Source organism: Ovis aries, chromosome 3, assembly GCF_016772045.2.
Source record: "Ovis aries strain OAR_USU_Benz2616 breed Rambouillet chromosome 3, ARS-UI_Ramb_v3.0, whole genome shotgun sequence".
Taxonomy (NCBI): domain Eukaryota; kingdom Metazoa; phylum Chordata; class Mammalia; order Artiodactyla; family Bovidae; genus Ovis; species Ovis aries.
This window is the reverse complement of record NC_056056.1, coordinates 135,129,673-135,141,786: the sequence shown is the minus strand read 5'-3', so window position 1 is coordinate 135,141,786 and position 12,114 is coordinate 135,129,673. Positions and strand designations below refer to the sequence as shown.

General features: G+C 44.0%; 1 long non-coding RNA gene across 1 annotated transcript; it reads right to left on the bottom strand.

Moving 5' to 3' along the window:
- Window positions 1-10,061: 10,061 nt before the first annotated feature.
- LOC105610932 (uncharacterized) lies at window positions 10,062-11,970 on the bottom strand. The gene is made up of 2 exons (XR_001039124.4): window positions 11,594-11,970; window positions 10,062-11,407 (listed from the first exon to the last, which is right to left on the bottom strand). It is a non-coding gene; the product is annotated as an uncharacterized LOC105610932 (long non-coding RNA).
- Between the last annotated feature and the right edge of the window lie 144 nt (window positions 11,971-12,114).

The following is a 12,114-nucleotide window of genomic DNA, read 5'->3' as shown; positions in this document are numbered from 1 at the left end:
AAAAATGTCACACTAAATGAATTATATGAACTTTACAAACTTTAAAAAATACTATATAGTATATATCCCCAAGTATATATGTATATATACATACACACACACACACACCCCACAAGTAGTGTATAGTACATGTATTTTTTTTAAAGCATTAGAAGTAGACCAATATAAAAGGGATACCTAAAGGAAGGAAAAGAAGTAGGACTTGGAAGGAAAAAATAGATAGGATACCATTTATTCATTTTGGTGGTGGATATGTTGATGTTATATTCTTTGTTCTTTTCCTTGAAAAATTTTTAACACATAAGAAAAAATGGAATTATGAAGTTTTTAATCTTGCTCTATCATAAAGTTGCATTACCCATGGTTATTAAAATTCTTTCATCTTGCGATTCTTTTTTCTAGTGCCTGAAGAATAATCTGCCCAAATTCAGCCTGTCAAACTCAATAAACTAGTATCTAGAGGCGACAAATCACTGTGTCTATTATCTGTACCAGTGTTGCCAAAATATTGTCTCCCTGTCCACTGATGCCAAATAGGAATACAGAGACAGCGTTTGGAGTTTGGAGACGGTGCCCCCTTCTCTTGGTAACAGGAAGAGGTTTTTTTTAATCCTCATGAAGGTCTTGCTTCTTTTCTTTTTTTGGCAAAGTTTCAAAATAGCCACAGCTGGCATCTGGCGACTCAGCAGCTGGGGTCTGGTGTCACTAAAGCTACCAGCGTGTAATCTGTTTTGAAATGTAGAATGCTACAAGAGAGTATAGGGGAGAGAAGAAAGCCAGGTACAGAGTACAACTCATATGTCGTCAAGAGAGCAATTAGCTTTGTTTAGCTTTTTGAAGGACAAGTCCAGCTACAAGTGTTTGTTGGTAGTAATAGCTCAAAAGTAACCAAGATTGCTTAACTCTTGCAGGCCTCTTGGGCTGGTATTATGGAGTCCCATACCAGAGTCACACCAAGGGCACAGAAGCGAAGCCCAGTACTAAGGTCCCTGGAACTGACTGAGCCCCATTGTAACCATTGCCAAAAGCCCCCTTGCTTTTTACAGGTCAGCTTCCTGATCTTAAATTAGGCAAAAATACCCACCCCTGTACCTACCCTATAGCACCCTAACCAATTACCTAATGCCAACCTTCCAATAGGAATTTTCTCTGTCTTGAAACTATAAAAATTGGCTACTAAACCATGAAAAGCGTTGGCTCTCCCTTGAGCTGGCTTGCTGTTCTAACAGTATCTCCCAGAAATGAACTCTGTTCTCCCTTGGGTCAGCTCTCCCTTGAGATGACCCACTGTTCTAACAGCATGCCATCGGCTCTTCCTGGCCTGTCAGGAGGTCGGCCTGCAGTTCTTGCAGCACCCACATTATCTCTGCTCTTTGTTCTTAATAAACTCAGTCCTTTCTGCAATACGCTATGTCTGGAAATTCTTTTCTAACCCGAGTTTGGACTGCCACAACAGGTATGTGGTGACAAAGGCCACTTACTCATTCCTGAGTGAGGCCACTCATTCACTCATCTTGCTGTAACACTAGCAAAAGAGATTTTCCTTTCCCTGAAGCTTCGGCCTTTGGTCTTCACATAATCTATTCCCTCTTCTCAGAAAGTCCTTCCTCCATTGTCTGCCAGTCAATCTTCAATTTATCCTCCACTATGTAGTTCAAATCTTACTCTCTTCATGGTGAGACCAGAGGACAAGACGTATCTTTGGCTGTTGATGTCAGACCACACCACACACCTTCCCAGGCCTCTCCTGGATACTCTCAGAGTACCCCCTACCCCCAACCCCCAATGCAGGAAAGTCTGAGTTGGGCACTGTATTGGATATCTTTGTGCAACAGGAGTTAAGCATTTTGGGACATGGAGATTAACAGCTAGAATGAAAGGAGTGGGTCAGAGGCTAATGGTATTCACTATATATAGTTTTCAAAACTGTTCTATAAATATATATGGTGGTGGTTTAGTTACTAAGTCATGTCTGATTCTTGCAACTCCATGGACTGTATCCTGTCAGGCTCACCTATCCATGGGATTTCCCAGGCAGGAATGCTGGAATGGGTTGCCATTTCCTTCTCCAGGGAACCTCCCCAACCCAGGGATTGAACCTGGGTCTCCTGCTTGGCAGGCGAATTCTTTACCAACTGAGCCACCAGGGAAGTCCCATAAATATATATAAACATATAAAATTTAGTAGATGCCTTTCTTTTCTCTCCTTCCCTTCATCAACCACTGAGAATGAGCTTCTCCTGTTCCCCAAAAAAGATAGTCTTCATGGATGACCTTGTCACCACCAGAATTTAGCAATTTACTACTCCTTCAACTTTCATTGTACCTTGACGTTTCTCTTGTTACAACATCTATTACATGAGAACATAATTATTTTTGAATGTCAATCATCTCTACTAATCCTACCTAATCATCTACTAAAACTAGAAAAATTTTACTAATTTTTCTTTGGCAGAGTCTTTGCTGCTTTGCATGAGTTTCCTCTGTTGTGGTGAGTGGGGGCTACTCCCTAATTACAGTGCATGGGCTCCTCACTGAAGTGGCTTCTCTTCTTGCAGAGCATGGGCTCTAGCTCACGTGGACGCAGTAGTTGCAGTTTGCAGGCTTGAGGGCTTAAGTTTCCCCATGGCATGTGGAATCTTCCCGGACCTGGGATTGAATGCATGTACTCTACATTGCCAGGCAGATTCTCAACCACTGGACCACAAGGGAAGTCCTGTTCCTTTTTATTTCTTTCTGTTGCTTTTAAAGACTTATTAGCAACAACATCTAAAAATTGTGAGGTCCTAACCCCAGGATAATTCACTAAGTCTGTGTTAAATTTTTTGGCTTTTTTTTTTTTTTTTGGGTGACACTACCCCACTTGCAGCTTGCATGAATCTTAGTTCCCTGATTAGGGACTGAACCTAGGCCACAGCAGTGAAAGTGCCAAGTCCTAACTACTCCCACTCCTGTCTTTTTAAGTGATTCCATCCAATGACCTCTATAAGCTTGCAAAACTAGCACTGACTGAGGCTGTATCAGGCTGCATCCTCCCAAGCAATATTTTGATTCAAAACAAAATATCATATATATATATATACATATAAATTGGACATCATGGACCTACAATAGGACACTTTGTAAGAAGAAGAAATATAAGGAAACTTCCTTTCAGATGAATTATTATATTTTAAATTATTTATTTGTTTACATTTTTTACTACACTGGGTCTGTGGACATGGAACAACAGACTGGTTCCAATTTGGGAAAGGAGTTTGTCAAGGCTGTATATTGTCACCATGCTTATTTAACTTTTATGCAGAGTACATCATGCCAAGCTGGATGAAGCATAAGCTGGCATCAAGATTGATGGGAGAATATCAATAACCTCAGATATGCAGATGATACCACCCTTATGGCAGAAAGTGAAGGGGAACTGAAGAGCCTCTTGATGAAAGTAAAAAAGGAGAGTGAAAAAGCTGGCTTAAAACTCAACATTCAAAAAATGAAGATCATGGCATCTGGTCCCATCACTCCATGGAAAATAGATGGAGAAACAATGGAAACAGTGACAGATTTTATTTTATTGTGCTCCAAAATCACTGCAGATGGTGACTGCAGATATGAAATTAAAAGACACTTGCTCCTTGGGAAAAAAGTTATGACCAACCTAGACAGCATATTAAAAAACAGAGACATTACTTTGCTGACAAAGATCCATCTAGTCAAAGCTATGGTTTTTCCAGTAGTCATGTCTGGATATGTGAGTTGGACTATAAAAAAACTCCAAGGAATTGATGCTTTTGAACTGCAGTGTTGGTGAAGACTCTTGAGAGTGCCTTGGACTGCAAGGAGATCCAACCAGTCCATCCTAAAGGAAGTCAGTCCTGAATATTCATTGGAAGGACTGACGCTGAAGCTCCAAAACATTTTCTATATGATGGGAAGAGTTGACTCATTGGAAAAGACCCTGATGCCGGGAAAGATTAAAAGCAGGAGGAGAAGGGGATGACAGAGAATGAGACGGTTGAATGGCATCTTCAACTTGATGGACATGAGTTTGAGCAAGCTCTGAGGTTGGTGATGGACAGGGAGGCCTGGTGTGCTGCAGTCCACGGGGTCGCAGAGTTGGACAGGACTGAGCAACTGAACTGAGCTGGGTCTTCGCTGCTTCTTGCATGCTTTCTCTAGTTGCAGCAAGTGGGGGATACTCTCTTGTTGCAGAGCACGGGAGCATGGTCTCTAGGCATACGGGCTTTGGTAGCTGTGACTCAAGGGCACTAGAGTGCAAGGTCAGCAAGGGCTTAGTTGCTCTGTGGCATGTGGGATCTGCCCAGATCAGGGATTGAACCAGTGTTCCCTGCCTTGCAAGGCAGATTCTTAGCCATTGGAAGACCAGGGAAGCCCCACTGAGGAATTAATCTGAGAGGAAAAATATTACCTTATGTTCAGGTACTTGTTCAGTTGCTAAGTCATGTCCAACTCTTTGCGACCCCATAGGCTGCAGTGCGCCAGGCTTCCCTATCCTTCACTATCTCCCCAAGTTTGCTCAAACTCATGTACATTGAATAAGTCATGCCATCCAGCCATCTCATCCTCTGTTGTCCCCTTCTCCTCTTGCCCTCAATCTTTCCCAGCACTGGGGTCATTTTCAATGAGTCAGCTCTTCCCATCAGCTAGCCAAAGTATTGGAGTTTCAGCTTCAGCATCAGTCCTTCCAATGAATATTCAGGGTTGATTTTCTTTAGTATTAACTGGTTTGATCTCCTTGCTGTCCAAGGGACTCTCAAGAGCCTTCTCTAACACCACAGTTCAAAAGCAGTTCTTCAGTCCTCAGTCTTCTTTATGATCCAACTCTCACATCCACACATGACTACTGGAAAAACCATACCTTTGACTACACGGCCCTTAGTTCACAAAGTAACATCTCTGCTTTGGATATGCTGTGTAGGTTTGTCATAGCTTTTCTTCCAAGGAGCAAACATCTTTTAAGTTCATGGCTGCGGTCACTACAGTGATTTTGGAACCTAAGAAAATAAAATCTGTCACTGTTTCCACTTTTTCCTCATCTATTTGCCATGAAGTGATGGGACAAGGTACCATGATCTTAGTTTTTTGAATGCTGAGTTTCAAGTCAGCTTTTTCATTCTCCTCTTTCACCTTCATCAAGAGGCTCTTTAGTTAAGGTATCTATTCATTTAATATTTAATGAGCACTGCTCATGTGCAAGGCACTGTGCTAGGAATTGGAAATATAATGAGTTTAGAATCTCACAGGGAGGAATCATTAAGTGTATAATGCCACCACTAATTAATTATGATTATTTAAGTACTATGAAGGATAGGTTTAGTTAGCTACAAGATGAATAACTGGGAATCTAAGTCTGTGGGGTTAAAAGTCTCCTATAATCATGCTGCTTATGTACAGGGCAGCAGTAATTCATGTGCCCAATTGGTCTGGGTTTAAATTTTAACTCAAATACTAAGTAGGTTATTTAACCTCTCCTTCCTTATTTATAAGGGGCTTCCCTGGTGGCTCAATGGTAAAGAATCTGCCTGCCAATGCAGGAAACAAGGGTTCTATCCCTGGTTTGGGAAGATCCCCTGGAGAAGGAAATGGCAACCCACTTCAGTACTCTTGCCTGTGAAATCCCATGGACAGAAGATCCTGGTGGGCTATAGTTCATGGGGTGAGAAAAGAATCAGACACTTTAAGCAACTAAAAACAACAACAATAGTATCTACCTTTTGAAGTTATAGTGAGGATTAAATGAGTTTATACACTAAGAACAACCATGACACACAGTACCTACCCAATAAATGTTATCTTTTGTTACCATTTCAACTGAAACCTGAAAGACAAGCCAAGAGGAAAAAGGAAGGAAGAAATGCTAAGCAGAGAGCTACATTTGTAAATCCTAAATGAAATCAGTCCTGAATATTCATGGAAGGACTGATGCTGAAGCTCCAATACTTTGGCCACCTGATGCAAAGAACTGACTCATTGGGAAAGACCCTGATGCTGGGAAAGACTGAAGGTGGCAGGAAGAGAAGAGAACGACAGAGGATGAGATGATTGGATGGCATCACCGACTTGATGGACATGAGTTTGAACAAGCTCCGGGATTTGGTGATGGGCTGGGAAGCCTGGCGTGATGCAGTCCATGGGGCTGCAAAGAGTCGGACACCACTGAGGGACTGAACTGACTGAACTGACATGCGCAAAAGCCCAGAGGCATAAAGTTGTCTGGCCTATTCTAGAACTGAAAGGTCAATGGTTCTTGGCATAGAAAGCTAAGGGGAAAGAGATACCATGAGATATGAGATGAGGCCGAGAAGGTAGGCTGAGATCAGTAATGCAAGACCTGGTAGGCCAGGTTAAGGAGTCTGAACTTTATCCTTGGAGTCAGAGGAAACTTGAAAGGTTTTACAAAAGGGTGCGACAATCTTAGATTTGCAACTTCAAAAGCATTCTCTGGCTACCGCATGGAGAACTAATTGGAAGCAGGCCAAAATAGATGAAAGGGAAACAGGTAAGGAGGCTGCTCTGGCAATTTAGATTAGAGGCTTGTCACTTAGAGAGAAGGAAGCTGGATTACTGAAGAAAGAGAAGACAGAGCTGACAAGACTTAGTGTGTGCATGTTAAGGTGAGGGGGTATAGAGGGAGAGGCACCATATAGTAAATAAATATTTGAGGAAGGAATGAATGACTTCCTGTGTGCACCTGTCATACTGTTTTACCACATGAAACACCTTTTCTCTAGTCCGTCCTTCCGGGCAAAATTCCTTCTCATTTCCTCCACAAACCTGTCTCTGATTGATCTTAGCCCCATCTTTCTGGGATATTCTAGAATTTTAGAGCTGAACAATTTTTTTTTTTTTTTTTGGTCATAACATACGGCATGCAGAACTTCTGTGATCAGGGATCAAATACATGCCCGCTGCATTGAAAGTGCAGAGTCTTAACCACTGGACCACCAGGGAAGTCCTAGAGCTGAACATTCTTGAGAAATACATTGAGGGCTGTTGAGAGGACTGAGGAATTGTCTGAAGATGGAAATCATGCGTTAGTCAACTTTCTGCCCCACCCATCCCCATCTTGCAGAAATACACTCATTTATAGAAAATTTCCTCTGATTACATGAGTGGTTCAAGCATAAACAACCTATGCAACTATAAAGCTCTGTGACCCATAAAGCAATACACACTGTGGGAACATTCACAACCGTCTTCTTCTTGGGTCTTCAAAGAAGTCTTATAAAAATAGGTACCATTGTAGAGGAAATAAACTTATAACTAAAGTGACATGTCCAAAGCCACACACGCACTAAAGGGAACGGCAGGGCTCAGATTTGAACCTAGACCCCTGGTCCAAATGGGATGGACCTTCTACTACACTGCCAACCCTCCCATGGTAGGTGAATATTCATATGTATTCAGGGGGATTATTAACTCTTAGAAGCAACTGAATGCCATTGATAGGGGAACCACTGACCAAACCAGCTCAGTCAATGGCCACTGTGGCCACTGACCTTCAACAGCCCCTGAAAGGAGTTCAGGGTGGAGACCAGGAATGAGGCACTCCATGCTGTGCGAAAAACTGGCAGAACAGACCTTGAGATAACTATTTTCAGAAGATTTTATGAGCCCAAGTTCTTGCATCTTCTATATTTAGAAAGGCACAGAGACTGTTAACAGTGACATCTGCTTTGACATCCATTGAGGAGGGAAATGTAAATACATTCCAAAGTCAAAACAGAGCAACTGGTTCAGACATTCAAGGTAAAATTAGGTGACCGTTGGACCATTGTGGATTTCAGACACGTTCCTGTATTGCTGAGAACAGCTATGTCAGACTAGCTTAGAATGGCATTAGCCATTCTCAAATCAGTGTCCACTAGTAGCTGCAATCTTATGGTTTCAAGGTTTCTGTCAGGCAAGTGTAATCTCCTCAGTTCTGTCTCATCTCAACAAAAATTTGAAGCGACAGACATTTAAGCCCTCGGTGCATCACAGCTCTTGGTTCTTGAACAGACCGTGTTATAGCTCTTAGACAGATCAGTGTTACAGCTCTGTGTTACAGCTCAGTTTTATTTAGAAAACAGCAGGAAAACACACCCTCGAGGCGTGAGGGAATGCTGACCCAAAGACTCCAGGAGAAGAGAGAGCCCCAGCCCTTTGGCTCCTCTTTTTATATGTTTCCTCCTCCCCCTGGGCCCACCCTGTGTAAACTGGGCTAGCCAGGAGTGCTGTTTCTTCTACCCGAGGTCCTCACTCCGGTCCTCGGACCTAGCTTTGACCTTGCTTTGTTCTGTTTTTGCGGGCTTTTCCTTTCCTTATCTTTTAGCCACCCCCATTTTGGACTCCTGTTTCCTATTCTAACTACCTAACAGTATCCTCTTGTAACTATTAAATATTTTAGAGAATAAAATTGTTTTAGATCAGATATTAATCAAAAAGGGGAGACATAAGTAATGGCCAATAGCTCCTGTTATAGATATGTTAATACTACATCAGGAGTTAAAACTTAGATAAAATTAGACAACTGGCAAGACTTCCCTGGGGGCATAGTGGATAGCAGTCCACCTGCCAATGCAGGGGACATGGGTTTGATCCCTGGTCCAGGAAGATTTCACATGCCTCAGAGCTACTGGGCCCGTGTGCCACAACTAGAACCCATGCTCCACAACAAGAGGCCACTGTAACGAAAAGCCTGTGAACCACAACAGAGTGGCCCCTGCTTGCCACAACTAGAGAGAGCACACACGCAGCAACAAACACCCAGTGCAACCAAAAATAAATAAATAAAAATTTAAAAATAAATAACTGGCTATCTGGTTCCAAGTCTCCCTTGAAGTGCAAGTCCAGACTGAGTTTCAGGCTTATTCTCCTAAATTCCCAAGGGATTGAGATCTTAATCATACTAAACTCAGATCCAGGACTTAGAACTCAGAAATACTTCCAATTTAGTGTCTGTTCTCCAAATTGAGGTAGGACTATGCCTCATTTTAGCGGGAAATGGCCAGAGCCATCATCACCCAGTTTCCCAAATTAAAACTCAGAACTCCCTGGGACTCCAGAATACAAATCCTTTCCATGTCCCCTGTTTCTTGTTTGTAGGATATAAACTTCATTCAGCCTCCTGGACCTTCCCTGAGCTTCAAAGGGCAAATTCACACAGTTGCTAATCAGGGAAGAGAGGCGAAGTAAAAACCAGGGAGGAATAGTTGAATAGTGGTACAGCCTTGGGGCAAGGTCCTGGTTCCTCCTCAAGGAATATGCCTAACAATACCTGTGAGTTCTGCAGAACTGGAGCCCCTACCCAGGCAGAGGATGGTAATGTCAAGCTGAGCACAAGATTCGTGAAGCACTGCCTTGTTAACTGCGCCACCAATAATCAGAGGAAAAGTCACACAACCTACAGCCCTCGCCTCAAATTTTGCCTTCCTTTGCTTCGCCCAGCGATGACCATCCTGTTAGACCTCATGCTTGGCCACTGTCTGCTTCAACTGTTTACATGGTTCATTTCTGACAGGGTCCAACAGCTTCAGGCTCAACTGTTACTATTAGGATGAATGCTAATTTGAGGCACAGAATACCTTGATTTAGATCAGGTGGCAAGAGATTTCTACTAGGCAGGGTTATGCCCACTCTCAGCAGGAAGTAGTTACAGAACAAAGAGACCCGTGTCCCAGTTCCCAAAGAATATCTTGAGAATGAAGTCTCAGCAGGGGGGTTTTAGGGGAACCACTGACCTGATCAGGAAAGATAGTAACCACTTGCATGAGTTATCTTAAAACAGGAGGTCCTGGTAAGGAAGTGGAACTACAAGCTACTACCAACCAGAAGAATTTGGGAAAGGTGAAAGAGAGGAGATGCCAATCTGTATGATTTTGGCAGGCAGCAGTGGGTGGTGGTGTAAAATGATATCTTAATTCCTTGCCCAGGAATTGAACTTGAGTAGCCTGGACAAAAATCTGGAATCCTAGCCTCCAAACCAGCAAGGGCTAGAGGTAGAGCTATTTTTCCCTGGAACTTTGCCCCCAATGAAAAAATGTATTTCTCACGGAGGCAAAAACTAAATACAGGTACAAAGTTTATTTTTAGAGATATGGCACAACCAAAAGTGGGAGAACACAGAGAGAAATAGTTTGTTAAGATAGAAGCAAGCCAGGGATGCATACTAGGATAGAAAGGGTGTGGGGTGTCTCCCTGAATAAGGAGGAGTGTAGTGAAGGGGTAGTTAAGTCATTTATATAGGTCAGTTCTTCCAGGTCTTTGTTTACCTTTAGCCAATTACCTGGTTTCTTTTTCCACATCTGACCTGCCTTAGGACCCTCCCCACCATGAGTGTGCAGGTTTTTTCCAAGATAGATTTCGGTCCAGGAGCCTATGGGATCACGTATTAGCATCATATATTATGCAATGGCGCTCCCCCCTCCTTTTGACCCCCAAGGAGACTTTCCGCACATGTGAAACATCTCCTTTGCCCCAAGGATGGGAGGTGTGTGATTACCTCTTAACAGTCTTTTAATAGGGTTTAGTCCCACTCGGTCCCTGCCATAAAAATGCCTAATGTCTGGTTATTTACCCTATTCCTGTTGCTGAGATCTCAAAACATAGATAGGAGTCCGGTCTTAAATATGTAGTCCTAGAGCCCATTTGTCTTTTGCTTCAGGAAATGTATAGGCACCTGGTGATGAATGGCGCTCATCCCAGGAAGCTGAACAGTAGCCCAACTGTAAATGCCTAGACTGAAGCCCATCCATTTCCTGCCTCACATAAGTCCTACCAACCTCTCCAAATCCTTCTCACTGGAATCCATCTTGGCTGGGTGATGCATGTGCCACCAGAAAGGACCCTTAGAATAATCTGCCAGAGACAACCAGAAAACTAACTCCATCATCATAAAACCTGAGGCTGAGCCAAGTGGCAGAGCAGTTCTGGGTTCCCTTACCCTGCTGCTCTCTGTCCAGACGCCCTTACCTAATAAAGTATCTTGCTTTGTCAGCGTATGTATCTCCTCATACAATTCATTTCCGATTATTAGATGAAAACCCACTCTCTGCTCCTAGCTGGGGTTCCCCTTTCCTGCAACATCACTTCTGGCAATCCCTCACAATTTCAGGGATTAATGAATGTAGTCAAACATGTTTATTGGGCAACTACTAATGCGGGAGACCCAGGTTCCATCCCCGGGTCGGGAAGATCCTCTGGTGAAGGAAATGGCAACCCACTCCAGTACTCTTGCCTGGAAAATTGCATGGACGGAGGAGACTGGTAGGCTACAGTCCAAGGGATCGCAAAGAGTCGGACACGACTGAGCGACTTCACTTCAGGCGACAGGCATGACATCTAGCGGTGGCGGTACAGTACAACAGTAACTAAGGCAAGAAGGTGCTTGTCCTCAGGCTGGTTCAGGCACCTGGTCAAAAGAAACAAACGTATAAACGATGTGGTTAAATGCTATAAAGAAATTACGGGGGGTAATGGGAGAAAATGCATGTCCTTCTGGTCAGAGCCAGCCTCTCACAAAAGTGCCATTAAGGTTGAGACTCAAGCTTGGTCTTCAGGAGGCACTTAATGAAAGACATTATTCCCACAGACCTACTTTGAAAAAAGCCCACAAAAGGGAACGCCGTAAGTGGTCCACGCAGGGGCCGCTCCCAGACCGCCAACCTTCGCGGCCAGACCTTGACTGGCACTAGAGGGCGCCGGGGGTCCTCCCAGGACCAAGGAGGAGCCGTGGCCAGAGGCCGCGCCTAACTGACCTCTGGCACCTGCCGCGCCAAAGCCCCAAAGCCTGGCGCCACGCGGACAGAAAACAAGGGCGACGGTGCCAGGAAACCTATAGGCCCTAGAGCTGCTCCAGGGGTCACCAGACCCTCCAAGAGCGAACTTCGCAGAACCACATCCCAACCAAGGGCAGATACTCCCTCGCTCCCTCTGGGATAGCCCGGTTCCGGCGCCTCTAAACCAGGAAGTGCTGGTGGCATCCAATCCCAAACCTCCTTCCGCTCTTAGCCTTCGCGTCCACGGCTCGCCGCGGGGGCGCGCGAGGAGAGCGGCCTATGGTTACCAATGAGCTCTCAGGAAAGGCGCATGCGTCGGCGAAGGAACGCAACGTTCAGG